This window comes from Schistosoma haematobium, chromosome ZW (genome assembly GCF_000699445.3).
Source record: "Schistosoma haematobium chromosome ZW, whole genome shotgun sequence".
NCBI classification, from domain to species: Eukaryota; Metazoa; Platyhelminthes; class Trematoda; order Strigeidida; family Schistosomatidae; genus Schistosoma; species Schistosoma haematobium.
Window position 1 is genome coordinate 75,777,194 of NC_067195.1, and position 25,434 is coordinate 75,802,627.

Below are 25,434 nucleotides of genomic sequence, written 5' to 3' on the forward strand. Positions count from 1 at the left end.
GAAGCGTAGACTATGATGAATTATATCATTCAATGTTTGAACTTATTGTACGACCCACATTTGTAACTGTTGATCATATCGTCATTCTCTATAGTTTTATATGCTGTTTCAAAACATAATTAAGTAATTAATAAATGATATGTTTTGCAATTCAATACATTCTTTCTAAAGTTAAATATAAATGATAATTAATGGATAGATATTATCATTGTATTGATTTGGTTCAGCAAAATCGAATGATTAGTATGTGAACTATTCAATTCTTCGTTATTGTCAATGATACATTAAAATGGCTTTACAACATTGTTTACTGGATTTATTGAATTAATTTTGTTTGATGTTTGCCCAGTTCGTTCATAGCTGTATAACTAAATGAATCAAAAATAAACCATTTCCATAAGCCTGAAAATGTCAATCGTTGTTTTTTAATGTTCAATAATATACTGGGGTATGATTCGGAGAAGTATTTTAAAACAAAATAATAGAACTAATTAATATACATAATGATTAATGATGATAAACTGAGACTAACTAGTTTTTATCAAATTACTTATCAAGAGAAGTAATAACTTTGAAATGTATCGCATGAGATTACCTACAATGATAATTAATTATATTACAAATGTCATCAAGGTAGAAAATTTCTCACTTTTTTGGTTAGTTTAACATCGGTTATTACGTATAATAGCAATTATACACATTTAGGTTATTTAAATGTGTTTTACGCCATCACGATTAATCATTGTCATATGATTTTGATTATATGTATGAATGTTTTGATAAAAATTATTTTAAGTGGATTGGTTTTATTGTTTTGGAGAATTCTTTGATTTTGATAATGGGACCTTGAATTGAAATCTCATTAATCTTGTATTAAAAATAAACATAATTTTGATAGATCTCTAGCTGCTGTGCTTAACTACTTAATTACGATTGTTACCCTTCGTGAAAAAGCATAGGCTACACAACAGAATTACCCCTCCAATTCTGTCTTGGACAGTACTTTCCAGTTGCTATTCATCCTCTTGACGTCTGTTTACAATCCTCGACGCAGTGTATTCATTGCTCTTCTACTTTTCCATCTCCCTTCATGATTCGAAATTAGAATATAACTCGTGATACAGTTTGATAGTCTCCGTAATGTATGTCCTATTCACCAACTCCATCGCCTTTCATTAATTTCCTGTTCAATCAAAAGTCGATTTGCTCATTCTTACAGTATGTTGTTGCTGATGGTATTCGGTCAATGGACAATGAGCATCTTGTGTATACAATTGTTTAGAAACACTTGAATGTTTCGATGATGGTTGTTCAACTATAGGAATTCTATCCTTGTTTTCTCAATCTTCACCTTTACGTCTTCATCAGATCCTCCTTGTTCGTGGATGATGATGCTGCTGTTCAGATAGATGAAGGAATCCACCTCGTTCATAGTTTCTCCATCGTGTGTGGTTATGTTGATGTTGTGTGTGTTGTATTTGAGTATGTTGGTATTTCTGTTGTGTATGTTGAGGCTTAGTGATTCAAGTGGTGTTGTTCGACTAGGTCTCTTTATTTGACGAGTATTTGTTTGCTTGTATGGGTTAGGATGGTTAGGTGATCTAAGATGTTCAAGCCGTCTATTCGCATAACATTTTTCCCACATCACATAAATCAACAAACCAGGATTCAACCTCCTATTTATCACATATCGATCATACAGAAATGTGGGTTGGAGACACTTGAAATATAATAAACCTCTCAAAGGAAAAATACTATCGCTTCAAATATCAACCAAAATAAAGCTCTATCTCATCAAGAATTTAAAAAAAACATTTCAAACATGAATGGTATTGGATGAATGATTGTGAACAGAATACTTTTGATAATTCCATCTCTTTTGTTAAACTATTTTGGATCATCGTTACACATTTTGTCAGTCCTCCATTCCAACAATCATATTGAATACTTGTCGTACAACACATGGCTACACATACATGCTAACTCACAGTAATATTTCTTCGTCCGTATATGTTTATTACCATTGATCGTTTGAAATGCTCTTTTCCACAATTCATTTCACTTCATTATTTTTAGCTAACTATGGATAGTTATAAAACAGATAATTAAAATTACCTAAGTTTTAAGAGAAAATATATTCTGATGACATGTTTGAATAGAAAGTTATTTTTGGTAGTATTGGATTTTCCTACCTTCTTCGTTTAACTGTAGAGCTTTCATTGTCATACTGGAAAACATTTTCAGTGCCTATTTGATGTCGAACATATAGAACAATACAAATTGATTTTGTAAAAATTTATATGAATCACTATTCGTCTTAAAAGTGTCAATTATAAATAATGAGCTTTTATTGTAGACCTTATTGTTGAAATGCAACATTATCATTGCGAGAATAAATAATTACAACATTTATTCAAGATACTCTTCTGTATGTGTGAAATTCTCATCTAATATATTAAACATGAAATAAAAATATTGATGATCCATATTTCATTTGTTTCTTCCTGTACTATATCCTTATTGCAATCTTTCTTTTATATATTACCACCTCTGCATTAACTATGTTTATGAATTCGGTGTCCATCTTGTTGTGCTAATGAGGTATGACAACTTGGACCGATGCATATATGTGCCTGTTCCTACGTTGTAGCTGACTGACTGACTGATATCATGATGAGAAATTGAACCATTTTGTCTTGAATATGAACTAGTTAGTTATCTGATTACTTTTACATATGATTAATTATTCATTTTTAGACAGACAATATTGAACTATGCAATGAATAAAATCCATGCATATACAATATTTCTTTTATTAAATGTAACTATAAATTCATCAAATTGATAAATATCTGTCATTTCGTTTTCAGTTTGAACTAGTTGCTATGGGTTAGCGATTATTGTAAGTTCGTTAGAAGAAAAAAACTCATTTAAACAGTTGACGACCACCTTATTTAATCTATGATTTGTGAATTTTTCATTTTAAAAGCATATTGATTCAGTCCACTATATATATAAGCATATGTTAACTTAGTTCGTAGATACAATTTACTTGTACAGTTGTATATATAAATTTTGACAATGAGAAAATTTTAAGGAGTCTACAAATCGAATTTATTATCACTATACGTTGTTATTATCCATTTTTGTAACGAATAATTGAAAAAAAAATTTATGACATAACATTACAACTTATTGAACAATTTAAATGATGATTAATGAATATTCTACACAAACAAGAATATATTACAATCAGCTGTTTTAAGTGATATTATGGTTTCACTGATTGAAATCATGAGTCAATTGAAGATAGACCACCATGAAAAACCTGGAAGTACTGGATGGCCGTTTTGTCCTAGTGGTCTAGTTGGTTAAGCGTCTGGCGCGGGACTGATAGTTCCTGGGTCCTAATTTCGTGGGGTGCAGGATCGTGGATGCGCACTGCTGAGGAGTCCCATACTAGGACGAAACGGCCGTCCAGTGTTTCCAGGTTTTCCATGATGGTCTAACTTCAATTGACTCATGATTTCAATCTGTGAAATTTCTAAAATCTCCACAAAATCCATTCTGATAATAATCAACTGATCACTAGTGACTGACTTCAGGAGATACTCCTGGAGTTCTAGTGAGAAGCCGTTACCAGTGGAGTTCTGCCGGGTCTGTTGTGAGAAATCAACCCACTGAAGACAATGGTGTACGGTGGTGCAATTTCGTGGACGAACCAGCCGTCCAGTGCTTCCAGGTTTTTCATGGTGGTCTAGTTTCAATTGACTCATGATTTCAATCAGTGAAATTTCTAAAATTTCCACAAAACCCGTTCTGATAATATTATAGTTTTAAATCTGTTTTATTTGTTGAATAATAATAATAAAGCTTAATATTTACTAACCAGCGATTTTATCCTTTCCTATCAGATTCTTAATTTTCTTACCGATTATTCTTTTCTGTGAGAAATTGTCATTAAAATACAAACTGAAGTTGATTTTTGTCTATTTTTATAGTAACTAAATTGAATTTTACAAAAACTTATATGTGATTACAGTGTGAAAATTCAAATATCATTTTTTCTTATTACTATCAATAACTAATAGTTTTATATATCTTTAATTGTCTACGCAAGATACTCAAAATCCATTGGCCAGATACCATCAGTAATAGCCTTCTGTGAGAGAGAACAAACCTACTTCCAGTTGAAGAGGAAATTTGGAAAAGACGATGGAGTTAGTGGATAGGACATACATTACGCAAATCATCAAACTGTATCACGATGCATATGCTAACTTGTAATGGTGAAGAGAAGTGGGAATGAGGAAGATCGAAGATCACATTACGTCGAGAAATAGAAGCAGATATGAAGAGGATGAATAACAAGTGGAAAGAGCTAGAAAGGATTCTTCAGGACAGGGTTGGATGGCGAGTGTTGGTGAGCGGCCTATGCTCTTTCACGAGGTGTAACATGCGTAAGTAAGTAAGTAACCAACTGAATCGCAAACAATTACAATATTTTTCATTACTTATAATTGAATATACACTGTTTGTATTCATATAAAAAATTAACAGTTATAGTTGGGAAAATAGACAGTTAGTTTTTTCTTTAATTTATATCAATTTTATTGTTTTAATTAATTCATTCATACTTTATTTCACCTACGGGTATAATTTTTATTCTTAGAAAATTCCACAAAACGATTTCATCAAAGTTTTAGCATTAGATATAAAGGTATATAAAAGATGAAATTCAGTCTTTTTTAAAAACTGTTTGGTTCTAGAATTTAAATGAACATAATTATCGAAAAGGATATGAAGAAGTAATGAGTTCAGCAACAACAGCAACAACAACAACAACAATAAAAAGGATAATAAAACACCTTTCTGCCTAATATTAATGAGGGTAGCAATAAATTTTTTTCTTAAAAGTGATGAAAAACAATTGTGCAAAAGAAAGAGAATACAATTTGATTAATGATAACTGAACAAAGATTGGCCACATTAATTTCTGACTGTATCTAATTGGTAAATGTTTTTGTAAAAAGGGTATTAGTTACTTTCTGTTTAGACTATGTTTAACATTTAGCTTAACCAAATACGAGTATTTAAACTTGTGTTTGTTATAGGATAATCTTGTTTTCAATGGTTAAGATCATGAGTCAGTTGAAGCTAGACCATCATGGAAAACCTGGAAGCACTGGACTGTCTAGCTTCAACTGACCCATGATCTTAACCATTAAAATTACTATAATATCCACAAAACCCATCTGATATTAATCTTGTTTTGTTCAGGAAATTAATTTCATTTCCATTCAGTATATATATACATATATATATTAGTTAAAATTACAAGTGCTTACTTCCTGTTCTTACAAAACTTAACAGCTTATTACAATTCCTTGAAATAAAGTACACTTCCATGTGACCTATATATCAAGTAAAAAGTTAATTTTATGTCAAATTGACGTCATAATTAACATAAGCATTTGGCATATTTATTTAACAAATGTCAAAATAATTTAATTAAAACGGAAAAAATATTGGCACAATTATGATAGATTTTTGAGTAATTTGTATTATATACAGTTTAGGGAATTTCAGCCTTTTCATAATTGTTCTCGGTAGTGTTAAAAGAAAATTAATTAAGTCTACTCATATATTTAAAAAACAACTCCACCAAGAACCCCTCTGGGAGCTTACTCTCACCTTTCTTCTTTCCCCGGGTGATCGACTGGATCATGAAGACATCAACATCTGAGGGAAAGCATGAGATACAGTAGACAGTTAGGATGCAGATGGACGATCTACACTTCACACATGATCTGGATCTTCTATCGCACGCAACAAGAAAATGCAGAAGAAGACGATCAGTGTAGTAGTAGTAGTCTCAGAAGCAGTAGGTCTCAACATACACAAAGGAATAAGCAAGATTATCCCATAAAACACAGCATGCAACAATCGAATCACAATTGACGGAGAAGATTTGGAAGATGTGAAATCATTTACATATGTGAGCAGCATGATTGATGAACATGGTGGATCTGATACAGATGTGAATGCGCGGATCGGCAAAGCAAGAGCAGCATATTTACAACTGAGGAACATCTGGAACTCAAAGCAATTGTATATCAAACAACACCAAAATCAGGATTCTCAATACAAATGTCAAAGCAGTTCTACTGTCTACTGGGGTGAAAACCTACAGCACTACGAAAGCCATCATCCAGAAGATACAAGTGTTTGTTAACAGTTGTGTACGCAAAATACTTCGGATCTGTTGGCCGAACACTATTAGTAACAACCTATTGTGGGAGAGAACAAACCAGATTCCAGTGGAGGAAGAAATTAAGAAGAAGAGTCGGAAGTGGATAGGACACATATTGAGGAAAGCACCGAACTGTGTCACAAGACCAGCGTCCACATGGAGTCCAGAAGTCCAAATGAGAAGAGGAAGATCAAAGAACACATTACGTCGAGTAATGGACATGGACATGAGAGGTATGAACAAAAATTGTATGGAACTGGAAAGGAAGGCTCGGGACAGTGTGGGTTTGAGAATGCTGGTCGGTGGCCTATGCTCCATTGAGATTAACAGACGTAGGTAACTAAGTAAGTAATATATTTCGCAAAATTATTAAATGTAATTGATACTTTTTGAAAATACATAGACAAATGTACATTAATGATCAATATCTTTTGTAATTCATCCGAATAAATGTACTAGATGTTTCAATTAATTGTTTACAATCTTCTATGTACAAATATTTGAAGAATAACAGTGTTTGTAATGAATGAAACTATTGTTTAATGTTTTATTGAATAAAAAAGTCTAATTTGTTCCAATGTAAAACACTATCATTATACACATTGATTATGTTTAAATAGGTCCTAGTGATAATATGATAATTTACGAAGACTTTCTAAAAATTCAATACATAGTTCAGTTCTTTCATGGTTGATTATATATCTACTAGTCATTGGTAAGGGATCACTTTGAATGGATCCAAGTTGTTGAACAAAAATTCTTGATATAATAGTCTATTTCATTTAGTATTGCTGAGTTTATTGCAAATCTTACATACTATTTCCATAATCATCAGATAATTGAGGTTTAATAGTATTAGAAGAGGTTTTGTGGAGATTGTAGTAATTTCACTAGTCAAAATCATGAGTCAATTGAAGCTAGACCACCATGGAAAACCCGGAAGCACTAGACGGTCGTTTCGTTTTACTGTGGGAATCCTCAGCAGTGCACATCCACGACCCTGCCTCGCGGGACTCCAACCCAGCACCTGTCAGTCTCGCAGGCGAGCGCTTAGCCACTAGACCACTGAGATGGTATCAGACGGTGTTAATGTCTAACTTCAACTAATACACGAAATTAAGCGACATATCCACTATTGTCATCAGGGAGTTCCTATCTCACAACTAACCCGGTTGAACTCCACTGCTTCTAACTATAACTCCAGAATATACATCTTGAAGCCAGTCTCTAGTGAGCATATTTTGACTGGTATCAAAACGGTTTTTGTGGATATTATAGTAATTTCAATAGTTGAAATCGTGATTCAATTGTAGCTAGACCACAATGGAATACCTGGAAGAACTGGGTCGTGAGTACATACTGCTGAGGAGTCCCACAATAGGACGAAACGGACATCCAGTGCTTCCAGGTTTTTCATGATGGTCTAGCCTCAATTGACTCATGATTTCAACTATTGAAATCTAATAGTATTACTGAATAACTATCATTTATTATTTAACTAAGTCGGTCTTATTAAAACAAAACTATTCGCCAATAACAAATTCGTATGTAAATAAATATGCAGAAAACAAGTAGACGTTGAAATTTCTAATGATAGCTTTAAATAATTACTTTTAAAATGTACAATACATGTTTCTATTCAACTATGTTTATTATAGATTAGTTAATAGAATAAATATTGGGTCACCTTTCGTTTATCAGAAAATAGACCTCTCAAGGAGGTTGTCGAGAAACTCAATTTACTTTCTTATTATATATATATAATCATTGATCAGAATAACAATGAGCGAGAACTCTAACTTAATTGACCTATGTTTACTCGGAAGTCAGTGTCACTTCTTAAAACAGTTAGGACAATAAGACAGCTTTTCCACATCACATTAAACTGGTCAATAAGTAGAAGTACGTATTGAAAAAGCTCTTGTATGTGTCGGCATATTCAATTTTATTGGCACCCCTAATCACTACAAAATAAATTTGATTAAATGTTTCTCAAATAGATCAAAAATGATCTGCTATGATGATATCAAGAAGAAGGATATCAAGTTTTTCTATAATAGGTGGTCGGAATTAGGATACCCTCAAAGCTTTCTTTGGAGTTACTTAAAAATGAATGACGCTCACTTTTTCTAGGCTCATAATCCAGTAAAGATATAGCAATAGACGTCTCACGTAGTAAAATAATTAGTGTTGTTAGGAGGAAATTATATGAAACTAACCAATGTTTGTCATTAACTAATCGATCAATAGATTTGTAAATGCATCTGACTAAAGTTACTTGAGTGTTGTTTAATTTCGTATATTTTTTGAGCTTATTTCGCTTTGCAATTCAAGTCGTTAAACAATTGGACATAAACAGTCGAATATGAAGTATATTTAGTTACAAAATCTAAGGGATATTATTAAGCAACAATCCCACAGAGAAGGAATCTAGTTAATGTACCGTACAGTATATGGATTTGTCGGAAAAACCGACAAACGTGGGAATTACTTGCTTAGTTTATAACATCAAATGAACAATAAGTAAGACAGACAAAAAAATAAACAGGCGTATATGCAATGAATTATTAATTGGTTATAAGAACATAAGAACAATATGATTAACGGAATTAACAATTAAATGTTTAACATTCAAGAGACACTTGAGCGTTTTACTTCTTCAGACAGTAACAACTCTAGTAGTTGAAAGGACTCTATACCTTATTTAGACAAAATATAAGTAATCGCTTTTGGCAAGTATTTATTTAATTTGTTTTTGTCACCCTTATAACCATTAGTACACCCGTTATCTAACTATAAATTTATACGTTTTATTTATGATTATACATGCAATTCTTGTCGCTGTTACGGTTAGGCTATCTCAGAAATATAGAAATATTATTGTACAATACAGTAAAGCCTGTGGTGGATCCCAGCAAAAGAGCTTATTCAAAATATAACAATACGCAAGGTTATCAATAATATATCAGAACGAGTTATCATCACAACCCAATGTGTCTGTCCATAAGTAAAGCAAATGGTAACAAATTACAGTTACAATATAAATGGTATATTAAACAACAAGATAATAACAGTTATTATGAAACGAATGTTACTTGTAAGCTGATCTCTGAGATAACAACCACAAATGAGTTCACTTGATTTATGAAGATTCCTCTGCACGTGGTGACACCAACAGCGTAATGAGAAAGATTGAATCCAATAGTATTATTTAATAATGATCCAGGCCGAAGTTCCAACGTAGTGTGGGAAGGCCCAAAGGGACGTTATAACACTGTTGTCATCGTCATTCAAAGGCCGTGGCCTATAAATCAGAAGAACAGACGGAGGAAATAGTGTTTATATTTCAACCAACGCGGTAGTATAACAGTATATGTATGTAATCAAACAATAATAATCGTTTCTTTTTACCATTAATACAGAAAAACAATAAATATTGGATATAAATGTGGTTACATATATAAAGTGTGACAAATTAGAGAAAAAATGTGGTTTCTATTTTGTAGTTAGAATAATCACTGAATATACATTTCACCATAAGCCTAACGATACTGTGTTTATTTATCTTGCCATATACAACATTAGCCCTTATCCATTTGATTTGCCTTTATGTACAGTATAAACTTTAAAAATTAAGAAATTTAGTTTGTTCTTTCCAATTATGCCGATAAAACAATTTGACAAAAAAAATTCTTTTATGTCAACAGATGGTTTTCAAAGTAATTCATCTATTATTCTATAAACAAATTGTATTTAAACAGTGAAATTGGTTAAACAGGTACAACATTAAGCAAGAAAATAAGAAATCAATCTATTGTTTAATATTTTTTGAATACAGCGTTTTAGAAATCAAATTAGTAGTATATAATAATAATAATCTTGTATACGTTCACATTCAAACTTACTTATTAACTTACTTCTGTTAACCCTCACGGAAGTGCATAGGCCTCTCATCAACACTCTCCATCCAAGTTTGTCCTGGGCAATCTTTTTCAGCTCTTTCTAATTGTTATTCATTCTTTTCAAACAGTATAACTTATTACAAATTATTAATGATAAATGGAATTTATAGAAATCACTTACAATCATAAAGTGAATGTAGAAATTTAGAGGTTCTAAAATTATTATTGAAAGATATCAAATTGTTCATTGTATGAACTATTCACGCAACATTAATTCATGCTGACGTGACATGTCATAATGATAAAAATAATGAAATTATTTATAAACTATAATCATTTGAATAAGAATGAACGAAAATTTGAAGATGACTATATTGATTTGGAAAACGTTGATATCTAGTGATGAAAACCATATTGAAGTAACCAATTAAGATTCACTAGTATAGAGGTTGTGGAGATTATTAGGTTTTAGATTGAGATCATGAACCGACTGATGTTAGACCACCTTTGGAAACCTGGAAGCACTGGACGGCCGTTTCGTCCTATTGTTGAACTCGTCAGCAGTGCGCATTCACAATCCCGCTCGCGGGATTCAAACCCAGAGCCTTCAGTCTCGCGCGAACGCCAATCTACCTCAGTACAGTGGAAGTTGGTCGCGCAATTTCGTCGATTGGTTGATGTTAGACACTATCACCATTGGATGCCGGCTCAGTGGTCCAGTTGGTTAAGCGTTCGCGCGCTAGGCCGAAGGCCCTGGGTTCGAATCCCGCGAGCGGAATTGTGGTTACGCACTGTTGAAGAGTCCCACAATAGGACGAAACGGCCGTCCAGTGCTTCCAGGTTTCCAAAGGTGGTGGTCTAACATCAATCGGTTCATGATCTCAATCAAGAAAATTAAGATTCAGTTAAATGTTTAAGTTTTTCGTTTATGATACGAATATATACAGATCGGTTGGTCAAAACTAATATTTTGGCTGAAGCAGTTTCTTGTATTAATCATTTCAATAAGTGCCTTCTGTTTAATATTATGAAGCATAGATTCAGATATGAAGCATAGGATGCTCCAAGGGATAACCATGCTTTATTTATTCATACAATTTTATATCGAAAATACCAATGAAAGTTATAATTAAAATCTCTGTTTACTCTTGATTAATAGTCAAATATCTTACATTTTCATTCACTCATATGACTTCTTAGTGTATAAAAGCAGTAATAACATTATCGCTTCAGCATGTTCATTTGCGTTGTTTAGCGCTTTTGTCTTTTCAAAATTCAGACAACCATAGTCATATTTTATAATACCTAATGCAACATAAAACAAGGGCTTACTGACCGTCCAATTGAGCGCAGCGGTAATGATATATTTTATAAAATCAATTTCCTCAGAACGAATCCATAAATCTTGGTTGATAAAAAAAATAAATCGACATACAGCCGACTTTGTTTATTCAATATATTTTTTTATTATTAAAGTGGTTTAAAAACGAATTCGTGCTTGTGTACCTTCTTAAATAGATCTATATTTTCATGATGCACAACAATTCACACATCCATGTCTCGATAAGTTATAATGTTGATCGTGATCTAAAATGTCACAACAAAACTGATCCATAATATTACTTACTTACTTACTTACTTGCTTACGCCTGTTACCCCTCGTAAAAGAGCCCAGGTCGCCCACCAGTATTCTCCTTCCAACTTTCTCACAGATAATACTTTCCGGTTGCTAATCATCCTTTCGATATCTGATTCCCATTCTCGACTCAATGCGTTCTTTGGCCTTTCTTTTTTTTTCTTTTCAGAATTCCAAGTTGGCACTCGCCTCATGATGCAGTTTGAGGATTTCCACAATCTATTGATCTAATTCCCGGTCTCCCAATTTTGGGGAAAATTTGGCACATTTTGGGGAAGACGCTATAGTAAATTTTGGGGAATTGGCATAAAAACCTCAAAATTTCCTAAGACTTGGGGAAATCCCCAAAATTCCCCTTTAACCTTGGCCAAGGTCATTCGACTTAGGGGATTTCCCCAGAATTCCTGAGAATTTCCCCAAAGTTCCTCAAACATTGGTGAAGGTCATTTGACATCGGGAGTTTCCTCAAAATACCCCAAAGTTCCCCAAAATGGGCTGACAGATGATTATACAAAGTTAAATGCATAATTATAAAACTAAGCTTACGTTCCTTAATTCTGTTCAGTTTTCAATGTCTAATATTGTTCTCACGTAAACTGTTCTGATTATTCGACTATGTGATTTTCAGTTATATTCATTTTACTAGGCGCTCGTTTTATTACAACAAATGGGACTTATCATTTATATTCAAATGATTAAATTGAAACTAATTCTTACGTTTTTTTAATTTCTGTTTTTACTCTTACGTAATCAACTGTTATCATTATTCGTTTGTATAATTTCGTTTTTATTCTTGTATCCACTGCTTTACTGATTAATTACAATCTATCAAGAAAAAAACACTTTTTATAATGTTAGTTGATTAACCATCAGTTATTTAGTTTACACTTCATAATAAATTTCATTTTTTTATTTTTGTTTGGTTGCTGTTGTTTAATAAGATTTTCTCAACGGGTTAGTGTTACCGACCCCATGATCAAACCTCCTCTTTTACCCGAGTTTGGGATAGCTGCAGGCGGAGTCATTGTAAATTCTATGTATTAGTGTAAATTTTTGATGAGAAATTTACTTAGAAGACATACTTCTTCCCAGAAGTCACATGTGTAGTATTCTTAATTTCTGAATGGAAATAAATAAATAAATAAATCTTTGTGAAACTACAACTTTCAGTTACTTACTTACCTACGCCTGTTACTCCGTGCGAAGGAACATAGGCCACTCACCAACATTCTCCATCCAATCGTTATTCCTCCTTTTCATATCTGCTTCTATTTCTCGGCGTAGTATGTTCTTTGGTCTTCCTCATTTTCACTTCCCTTCACCATTACAAGTTAGCACATGCATCGTGATACAGTTTGATGATTTGCGTAATGTATGTCCTATCCATAAACTCCATCGTCTTTCCCTAATTTCTTCTTCAGCTGGAAGTTGGTTTGTTCTCTCCCACAGAAGGCTATTACTGATGGTATCTGGCCAATGGATGTTGAGTATCTTGCGCAGACAACCATTTATTAACACTTGTAAATTCTTGATGGTGGTTGTTGTAGTTCTTCAAGTTTCAGTTCTATACAGTAGAACTGCTTTGACGTTCGTATTGAATATTGTCACTTTGATATTGGTTGATAGACGGTTTTTTTAAGTTTCATATGTTCTTCAATCGTAGGATTGTGGTTCATGCTTTTCCAATCCCCGCCTTTACGTCTGCATTCGATCCTCCTTGTTCATCGATGATGCTTCCCAGGTATTTGAGGAATTCTACATCTTCCAGAGTTTCGCTATCAAGATTGGATTGCTGTTCTCCGCTTCGAATTTGAGGACCCTGGTTTTCCCCTTGTGTATGTTGAGGCCTACTGATGCTGAGACTGCTGTTGCTACTACATTAGTTGTCTTTGTCTGCATTTGTTGGTGTGTATGGGATAGGGAGGTTGATCGTATATGAAGTCCAAATTTTCTAATTGGTTCTGAGCCGTTTATTGTATTCCGTGTTTTCCTTCAGATGTCGAAGTCTTCATAATCCAGGCGACCACCAGAAGAGACTCCGGTCCTCGCTTGGAATGCATCTGCCAGCTGTCCTCCATGCACGACCTTGCACTGTAGTCCGTCGTATGAGTTCCGGATAATATTGACAATCTTCTCAGGAACTCCATAGTGTCGAAGAAGTTTCTATAACGTCCTCCTATCTACACTGTCAAATGCCTTTTCACAATCAATGATGTTGACGTAAAGTGACGAGTTCTACTCAACTGATTATTCGACGATGATCCGTAGTGTTGCATTTTGGTCTGCGCACGACCGATCCTTACGGAATCCATCTTGTTGATCTCGAAGTTGGGCGTCTACTGAGCCTTTCATCCGGTTCAGCAACACTCTGTTGAAGACTTTCCCTGGTATTGACAGTAGTGTAATGCCTCTGTAGTTTTCACATTTACTCAGATCTCCTTTCTTTGGAATCTTGACAAGGTGTCCTTCTTTCTAGTCCATCGGCACTTGTTCCTCCTCCCAAATCTTTTTGAATAGAAGGTAGTTATTTCGATGTCTGACTTCAGCTAGTATATTGTCGGATCCTGCTGCTTTCCCGTTCTTGATTTGTCTGATGGCCATTCTGATTTCTTCCGTCGTTGGTGGATTAACATCTATAGGAAGATCTGTGTGTGCTGCTTCGATGTCCACTAGATTCATTGGAGCCAGCCTATTCAGGAGTTCCTCGAAGTATTCTACCCATCTGTTCCGCTGTTGTTGAATTTCAGTGATTGGCTTGCCTTCTTTATCTTTGACCGGTCTCCCTGGTTTACTATATTTCTCTGCTAGTTTCTTCGTTGTATCGTAGAGCTGTTTCACATTTCCTTCTCTTGCAGCCTTTTCCGCCGTCATTGCTGGTTCTTCCACGTATTTCTTCTTGTCGGCTCTAATGCTCTTCTTCACTTGCTTCTTTGCTTCTATGTACTCAGCTTGTGCTTGAAATTTCTCTGCTCGTGTTCGGCTGTTGTTATTTGCTGTCTTCTTGTTCTTCCTTTCTTTGATCCTGTCCAGTGTTTCTATAGAGATCCCTCCTTATGATGTTGCTTCTTGAGGCCCAGGACCTCTTGACATGTTGAAGTTAATGGTTCTTTGATACCTTTCCAGTTGTCCTCCATCGTAGTTTCTTCTTCCTTCAGTAGGTCCTGTAAGACTTGAAACCTGTTGTTGAGAGATATGTTGAATTCATTGAGTTTGTCATTATCTCAAATGAAGACTATTGAATTTTTGTAGTGCTGTTTGTTGAGTTTTCTAGTTCTTCATTAGCTTCAGTTTTAAACTGGTCACAACTAGGTGGTGATCTGAAGCTATGTCAGCTCCTCTCCTGGTTCTCACATCTTCCATTGTCCTTCGGAACTTTTTATCGATGCAAATATGATCTATCTGGTTCTCTGTAGTGTGGTCCGGTGAGTGGGTAAAAATTAATTCTGGATGATGTTTAGTATTTTGTACATCTTTCTAGATCTGTTTATCATTCTTATGTTCACAACAAATTAATCATATGATGGAAATTAGACTACTAATCAGTCATCATTTCATGGTTTGAAATCCTAGCAATCATACAACATGGTGACTTGTATTATTATTATTTGAACACATGAATATTGGTACAAGAGAGCGCCAATATATATGCGCCACACAAAACAATGAGAATTCGAAGAGAAGTAGAAAGAAAAAAAAACTAAGGAGCGCAAAAGAAAAAGAGAACAATGACGAAGAGATTGGAGTAAGGTAGTGTGGTAGTAACGACGGAACGAAAAGGTACAATCAGAAGAAATCTTTCAGGTAAAGGAGACACAACCACTTTTTATGAAGAAAGTAAAGAAGGTTACAGCAGGATCGCCACTGGCTTCTATTCTGAGCCATATCTGATAACGTCTCTAGCCACTGTGTAGCACCATCTCTCAGACCCCAACCAGGGAGTCGTGAAGGACCAACACAAGCCAGTCCTTTGCAGCTTTCTTTCATACCACGACACCATGTCATGCACTGACCACCTCTCCGCTTCTTCCAACCAGTCCCAGAGTCGGCAAATAATGCACGACGTGGAATTCTCTGGGACGACATTCGTAGAACATGTCCAAGCCACCGAAGTCGGTGTTTCAAGATGGTGACACCAATTGCATTATCATCTCTGTGCCCGAACACACGATGCCGAACCTCTGCATTACTGACATGGTGTTGCCACTGAATGTCAGCAATCCTTCGGAGACAGCGATGATCGAACACAGAGAGTCGTCTAACGTCCTCAACTCGGAGAGGCCAGGTTTCACAAGCATAGAGCAAAACTGCTCTCACCGACGCGTTGTAGATCCGGCCTTTTACAGCCAGACTAACATCACGAAGGCGCCAAAGGTGGCCCAGATTGGCATAAGCCGCTCTGGCTTTCACTATTCGTGCATTGATCTCATCACTCACACCCCCACCAGCACTTATGCAGCTACCCAGATACACGAACTTCTCAACTACGTCTATCTGCTCACCATCCAGGGTGAGTACAGGATTGGAATCCTGCCAGTCTTGTAGAAGTACTTTGCATTTCGAAGGTGCAAAGCACATACCATACCTACGGACACTAATTGCCAACTGATTAAGTGCGGATTGCATGGCTAGGGCATTATCGCACAGTAAGACAATATCGTCCGCATACTCAAGGTCGAGAAGTCTTTCTCCAGGCAACAGATCCACACCACCATTACTTACATTCATCAGAGCAGTTTCCAGAATGTCATCGATGGCAAAGTTGAAGAGGAATGGTGAGATTGGGCAACCCTGCCTAACCCCACTGCTCGAATGGAACAATGGAGAGAGGTGGTTGTATGCCCTCACTCTGCCTGAGGTGTTTTTATATAGGGCTTTCAGGATGTTAATAAACTTCTCAGGCACACCCTTCTTCAATAGACAATCCCAGAGAACAGCCCTGTCCAACGAATCGAAGGCAGCCCTCATGTCAAGAAACACTACGATTGTTGGCCTTTGAAAAGTATGGCGGTGTTCTAACATTTGGCGGAGGGTGAAGATATGATCAATACATCCTCGACCAGAACGAAACCCAGCCTGCTCCTCGCGAGTCAATCTTTCTCGGGTTTTGAACAGCCTACGAAGAATGACGGAAGCCAATAGCTTGGACGCAATCGGAAGTAAACTTATCCCCCGATAGTTGTTACAGGAACGACGTGAACCCTTTTTAAAGATAGGGACAACTATCGACTCATTCCATGACGTTGGTACACACTCTAGTTCCCAAACCTTTGTAAGCAACGTCGTCAATTCCTTAGTCAAAAAGTCACCACCATCTTTAAAAAGAGCCGGAGGTAAGTCATCTGGGCCAGGTGATTTGTAACGCTTCAAGAGTTGGAGTTCCTTGCGGACTTCCTCCTCATTTGGTGGATCAGTCGTCACCGGCCATGGAGGGCAGGACAGTCTGACCGATGTTGCCGGTGACTTGAGAAGTCATCCTATATGGCTCGGAATGGAAACTAATTGAGGTTGTACTGTATTTTTTATTAAGGTCTTCGTGATTTTGAGATGACTTTAATTCGCTGATCTTGTCTGGATCGTTCATTTCACCACTTCTCATATTAAGTATTATTTCCGCTAATTTCTTCATTTACAATATGATCGATACGTTCGTATGGTGTATATTCTTAGTTCATTATTCCAGAAAATTTATGTACTTTAATTAAATAAAATAAAACAAAAAGTAGTTTTGCATAAATATTTTTGGCGAGATCATAATATATGAACGAACCAATCAGATTTAGGATACTAGGTCTTGGATTTTTGCGCGAAATTCAGTCACCCAAATAGAGTTTTGTCATTTTAGCTGATGTCAGTTCGTCATGAAAAACTGTAAATCTAATTTCTAGCCCTAACCATCAAATATGAATCACGTTGTTTATTCTTCAAACTGATTTATAAGCCTCATTTAGCCCTAGTAAGTAGGTAGACACTTTCAAGATCACTTTGGCGTCGCTCAAAAGTCATCCATAAATCATAGTCTCACCATATTTCCTTATTTCTGAGATTGTCTTTCATCACCTGAAGTAGGTTAAAGAACCACTAAAAAGTATCAGTCATTAAATATATATTTGGCTGAGTTATTTCTCTCTCAGCAGAACTTAACAATAGCACTAAACATGATCAAAACAATGAAAATTAAATCCGTTGAAAATTTAGATACTTTTGGACTGCAGAATTTGAAGTTGAAAGTGATGCAATAACTAACTAGTATTATCTAATGAGAGTAACTGTGTGTTACTAATTAATTAAAGCGACGAAATATAATTCATTGTGTTGTAAAGATCACTACCGAGGTTGGGCTTGATTTGACTTATTTTGATTATACTAAATATTTTGCCTGATTCATTTGTAATGTTTATACTTTAGTTAATTTAATTCGAGTATTTATTTATTATCTAACGGCACAACTTACACTAAGCCACAAAATGTCAGAAATTCAGTATTTTACTCATTCGGATTATACGAAAATGCGATTACATTTAATTATATATTTTAAGGTTTAAAATCTACTACCGTATGTCTTCAAATTATCTAAGAGAGGCAAACACGGTGGAATAGATGGTGGATACGAATAAGGATTCTTAAAATAACCAGATCTTTATAGCATTCAATTGTAGTGCAGCTGATATTCGTGGATAATCAACATACATTTTGATTACTACGATTTTTTTTCAACATAACTGAATTATTGACTTAAGTGAATCAAATTAATCTCATCTTCAAACAGTAAATGATATTGAGAATATGAATGATGGATTTTGAATAGTGAACAAGATGATACTTATTCAAAGTTCGTTATCAGACTGTGATTTGTGTAGCTAAAAATGGTTTATTTTTATTAACTAATTTAGTAATTATGTTTGTTAGTGGAATTATATTGATAATAAATAACTTAGTGTTATAGCAACTATCCTACAACCAATTTTGATTATGGTTAATTTTATTTAAGCCCTTTTATTAACTTAGCAGACAATGTAATGTATGTATGTACTCAAATCCTATAATTAGCTTTTGCTTTGCCTTGCTGCGCCCTTATGCGATTTCACCATAAATTTGCGTATGTATTAACTCGTACATGTTCATAGCTTTGTGATCTTCACTATCCGCTAATAAACTGCAGTTGCCGCTTCTCACTACATTCTGGTTTCAAACATAGTTAAAATTTATATAATAACGGTTACAAGAGTGAGTGATTAACGAAGCAAAGCCGCAACGGTTTTGCCTAATGTCGCTTTAAAAAAAATGAAATGTCTACGTCAGTTATCCAAAGACAAAACAACTTGGCTTACCCTTGATTTACACTATTTGTGTACAAAATACACTGCATAAAACATTCAATGCAATCTAATAGGAGAAAGATGTTTAACTATTTTTCAATCATTTCGTAAACTCTACTGTAATTTGGTTGCCTTAGAATATGATAAATAAACTTTCGTTTGTCTCATCTGTTCCACTTAGCATCACTGATTACAATTTGAAATTAAGGTATCCACGCTGCCTTATTCGGCGGATCCATTTAACCACTGTTTTATAACTATTCATAGTTAGTTAAAAATAATGAAGTGAAGTGAATTGTGGAAAAGAGCATTTCAAACGATCAATGGTAATAAACATATACGGACGAAGAAATATTACTGTGAGTTAGCATGTATGTGTAGCCATGTGTTGTACGACAAGCATTCAACATGATTGTTGGAATGGAGGACTGACAAACTGATTGTTGAATGAAAAGTGACTACTGCTCATTACAGCCAATACATTTCATTTCTTTATTAGGTATAAACGGTGTAATATGGTGTGATTATAGCATAGTATAAAATGTGTAACGATGATCCAAAATAGATAAAAAAAGAGATGAAATTATCGAAAGTATTCTGTTCACAATCAATCATCCAATACCATTCATGTTTGAAATGTTTTTTTTAAATTCTCGATGAGATAGAGCTTTATTTTGGTTGATATTTGAAGCGATAGTATTTTTCGTTTGAGAGGTTTATTATATTTCAAGTGTCTCCAACTCACATTTCTGTGTGATCGATATGTGATAAATAGGAGGTTAAATTCTGATTTGTTGGTTTTTGTGATGTAGGGAAAATTTTGTAATAATGGAATGGTATTTTTAACCACTATCTTGCAAAGTTTTGTGGAACTCCTTGTAAGACATTTCCACTGGAAATCCTTGACACACTCTGTAAAGTCGGAATTAATGTAATAAGCTGTCTTTTTCATAGTTCGAATCATCTGAAGTTCAAGATGGGTCATGTTAATATCGATTTCATTGCAATTCTAGATCTTAGGTTCAGTAAATAATGATACAGTAGGTTGAGGTTTCTCAACGCCTGAAAAAGGTTTATTTTCAATTGTACCGCAGTTTATTCCACTTCGGGATGAAAAGTATTGATGAATATTCTTGAATGTACTATATAATATATTGCATATTTTGTTTATTTATCCTTATAGACAAAGTTTATTTTTCTATAAAACGTGGGTTATTTATGATAAATAATAGAATTATTTATTTTATTAAAACCTTCACCCGATGCTTGAGATAGTTTGATTATTTATAAGTGCATGTAAGCGCTATTACTTTGAAAAGTACAACTTACTAAACAACTATCTTGAGTCAGTCAATAATGAGAAGAATGAATCAATGAATAAATCAGACCATAAAGCATATCAAACTTGTGATATGCTTTTATAACCATCTAACTCATTTCCCATGGAAGCTTATAACCAATAAAAGATAGTGATAAATTTAAAATAATACTGAGATATCTAACGAAGAAAGTAATAATTAAAAAATGAATTGAAATATATTTGCTGTTGTAAAAATGAAACAACTCATAAAAACAATAGAGTATTGGTTTGATTGATTTCTAGGTTTTGTTTCCTTTTGCTTTTGTACATCGGATCCAAATACATGTTCAACTATATGTCAGATGTTTTTTAGCTGATTAGCGGAAGATTTTCAGGTAATTCGAAAAATCACCAATAACACTGGATATTGATGTAGATAAAATTGATAGACACATTAATCTGCTAGATGTCAACACAGTGATTGAATGACTGTTTGAAAGTTTCGAGAATCAAAATTTCACGTTAGATTCCAGCAAAAATATTAAAATCATGAAATTTAATAGGTATCCCTAATTATTATCTTTTGGTAGATTGATATCAGCCTGAAGTCTAAATTATCCCTAATTTTATGTGACATGATGAAGGTGTGCTACTCTAAATGGAGGTTGTATTTTTACAGATGCATTATATGTTAATGTTACGCTGTACTGAAATCTTTTTTTCGATTAACTTATGATAAAAAGACTAGCAAATCAATATCCAACTTCTTTTATCTTGTTTGACAGTAATGAATAATGTTAAAGACATTCTCATTATTTAAAAAATTTATTTGTTCTTAAACACTATACGAAATATAAGCAATGATAGATGATGGCTAGCGGTGAAAGCCAGGATATGCGGTTCGTCATATTTGAGACTAGTCAGCTGGATGTACCTACATCTCAGAGTCGATATTCACTCTGGGACTCGAAGCCAGTACCGTCTGCTTCAAACGCCATTGCGTTATCTATTTAGCTACTGAGCCCTGATAGCTGCTGGCTTGTGCAGGTATATTCAGCTGACGACTTCTAAGTAGAACGAAACGCGTATGCTGGATTCCACTGCTAACCATTATCCATCTTTACTTATAATGCTTGCTATTTAATGCAATATCAAGGCGATCCGTAGAGGATGCACATATGCCAATAAGAGACTAATCATTTACAGTCCTAAACATCAATGGGAGTATTTTAACAAACAATACAAAATGAACTATACCAATTGTTCTATGAATTCTACTGAATAATTAAAAAATAATAAAGGATAAATGAATTCCTACAGAATAAATATAATTACAGAAGGATTTTAGAAATACAGGGTTAAATCATTTCGATAGAAATTAATAGTAAGTTAATTATTAATCTATCAACCTGAATTCTAAGTAGTAATTATCTCTTTTGAAAATTGTTTTATTATTACAAAAATAATCATAAGGTTCATTAACTTAATTGTATAAAGAATAATGTATAATAACTGTAAACTCTGTTTAATGTTTAAGAACATTGTTTTTTTCTTTCAATGAAATCAATCGAATCATCTCTAGTTCATATTGACTTTCATATTGAAATTTTAGTCACTTATAAAAACATTCTCATATGATAAAGGAATAAACTTTCATGGAGATTTAGTGAGAATTTGTGACGAACAGAGTCCAATGCGTGTCTGGTGGACACAGGCATCTACCTCAAACAATTGATGAATGATTGCACAAGTTCATGGGTTGATTGAAGTTAGACATTAACACTGTTAGATGCCGGCTTAGTGGTCTAGAGGTTAAGTGTTTGCATACGAGACCGAGGGATCTGGGTTCGAGTCCAGCGTGACAAGTCGTGGAGTCTTATACTTAGACGAAATAGATGTCCAATGACTCCAAGTTTTCATTGGCAGTCTAGCTTTGATCGATTCATGAACTCGACTACTGAAATTAATTTATTAATCTGAAAAGTCATTGAGCATTTGATTATTTCAAACCTGATAGCTTGTTCTACTGTCCTAGATAGAATCGCCTGTTCATCAAAGTTATTGACATCTCTTTGTCAATTACACGTCTAGATTTCAAAATTTAATTCATCGTAATCAGTCTAATTAGTTTGCTTTTTTCTAAGAAATGAAACGTCATTGATCAGAGATTGGGATATATTCCTTTGAATATTCAAGTTAAATCCATTAAAACATTTCAATTCTAATTATATTCATCTATAATATTTACGAATCTTATTGTTTCTAGGGTAAATTATAAATCACCAACTGGCTTTTTTTTCTTTCTAACGTGAAAATATAAAGAGTGTTTATCATAAAATGATAAAGTATAAAGTAGATCTAATAAACTTTAAGTTTTTTATCAATCAATGAACAAATTTGTTTAGAATGTTTCCATATTTAATGACAGTTTCTGACTGAAATGACTTCAAAAAAGTGTGTGTTCAACAGTTAAAAGTGTGCTATAAATCATTTATGATAAATGAATTATTATAGTGTACGTTTCTATATATATAAAACACATTAACATAATAGAATTGGATGGAACTAAAACAGAAGGCTCAGGACAGAGTGGGTTGGAGAATGCTGGTCTACGGCCTATGCTCCATTGGGAGTAACAGGCGTAAGTAAGTAAGTAACATAATAGATATTTGAATGATAACCACAATAATGATATAAACTAAATTGTGATGTTTATTTTTTAAAACATTTTTGACAGTTGTTCAAAATGTAAATCCTTTTTTTATTCTATATGTTGTCATATGATTTATTATTTTAATACTACTTATTAATATTACTTATATTCTTATCAATGACGTAGGTAATGAATATGAACAATCATTCGATATTCACGCTATAAGGAAGTAAAAAAAAGAAGCATTGAGTAGTTGATCATGATTCTATTGGAATTATGAGAAAATGAAATTTGTTAGTATCATTCCTAATATAACAAATATAGAATTATCAGAAGGGGTTTGTGGAGATTTTAGAAATTTTCACAGATTGATATCATGAGTAAGTTGAAGCTAGACCACCCTTCTGATAATAATCATCTGCTCACTAGTGACTGACTTCAAGAGATACTTTTGGAGTTCTAGTGGGAAGCCGTTACCAGTGGAGTACAACCAGTTCTGTTGTGAGATATCTCACTGAAGACAATGGTATATGGTGGCGCGACTTCGTGGATTGGTTGAAGTTAGACATTAATACCGTTGGATGCCGGCTCAGTGGTCTAATGGTTAAGTGCTCGCGCGCGAAGCCAGCAGGTCCTGGGTTCGAATCCCGCGGGGCGCGGGATCGTGGATGCGCACTGCTGAGGAGTCCCATACTAGGACGAAACGGCCGTCCAGTGCTTCCAGGTTTTCCATGGTGGTCTAGCTTAAAGTGACTCATGATTTCAATCTGTGAAAATATAGCATTATAATTAATATAACAGTTCATTGTTTGTTAAATAACAATTCACAATTAATCATTTGTTTTTATATATTTTTTTAATGTAATTAGTTATTTGGCTAGAAAAAAGAAAGGTGGTTCATTTCATGGTATGTTAGAACAATTATAGTAACAATAATAATACAATCCTGTCCAGGACACTATAAAGAGATATTGAAATGAAATTGAAACATGAAATACAGTAAACAATCATAACGAAATGATTTAAACTCGATAGAGTTGAAACAGAAATAATAGTTGATAAAATGAGATTACTTAAATTATAAATATCATTTCTAAGGTTTGATTTGATAATTTTGAATAAATTGAGCATTGGGTAGATTTTCCTAACATTTAAACTTGGATTAATATTGATATGTTTATTTGTTCTTGAAAGAAGTAGCTTACATTGAGTTACGAAACGTCAGCAAATCGAATTTTTCTATATCATTGGGATATTACGAATATCAGAAGGGGTTTTGTGGAGATTTTAGAAAGTCCACTGACTGAAATCATGAGCCAATTAAAGCTAGACCATGCTAGGTCCCGGGTTCGAATCTCGCGGGGTGCGGGATCGTGGATTCTCACTGCTGAGGAGCCCCGTACTAGGACGAAACGGCCTTCCAGTGCTTCCAGGTTTTCCATGGTGGTCTAGCTTCAATTGACTCATGATTTCAATCAGTGATATTACAAATATGTTAATTTATTTATTTACTTAAATTATGTTAAAATTGTATTTATGAAATGCATACTGACGAAATACTAAATGAATAAAGAAAAATAAATGCTTAAATAGCATTAAAACAAATAGCATTTAACAGTAATGCTGAACATTTTCTGAGATCAGAAATCAATCTAATAAGGAAAAAATAACTGTCGGGTACTTCCAGATTTTCATAGGTTATCTAAATTACGTCGGTTGATATAAATTAATGAAGTAGGACGAAAACATGGATAAATATTTACTTTTGATCAGTAAATTCGTTTTCAACAATAAACGGTCATTGTATATTATATTCGCAAACTTATTAGAAATATTATAGATCAAAAAATACAGTTTCATACCATTTAAGAAGTTTTGTAATCTTACAATATTTAAAACCTTGTCACTTGTAACAAGTTATAACTTATGACCTGTGTGCCCTGTTAATGTATAACGTAATGATACCGCCAATTAGAAAACTGAATTATCGATCGGACGAATGACTCAATAAACCCATACGAGCACTCTAGAGTCCTTATTGGTCCTGCTTCCTGCCTAGCCCAGCCAGTTAAGTCCAGAACATATGAATCATTTATTTCAAACATACTAGGTTTATATACCAATCAGACAGACAGACCGCACAATACCATAAAATGTGAAAGAAAATTTGTACAAGAATTAGCCAAATGTGGTTTTGAATGTGGAAGGTAGTAATTAATAGACCGGGCATAATTCAAGAATGGTAAATCGTAGAATAATGGTTCATAGGTCAAAATAAAGCTTATGATAAGAGGGACATGAATATAAACAGTTTAGTTACATAATAATTATGATAATTAGGATAAAAATATACGCATATTATTGGTGCATAAAT

The 25,434-nt window shown here is 34.0% G+C and overlaps 1 protein-coding gene across 1 annotated transcript in view; it reads right to left on the bottom strand.

Annotated features, from left to right (window-relative positions):
- Window positions 1-220: 220 nt before the first annotated feature.
- MS3_00004410 (uncharacterized protein) overlaps window positions 221-25,434 on the bottom strand; it is a 32,803-nt gene continuing 7,589 nt past the window's right edge. The window contains exons 2-3 of the mRNA XM_051212325.1: window positions 9,349-9,557; window positions 221-368 (exon numbers count right to left, since the gene is read on the bottom strand). The gene's annotated coding sequence lies outside the window, so the exon portion shown is untranslated. The remainder of the gene's footprint in view (window positions 369-9,348; window positions 9,558-25,434) is intronic.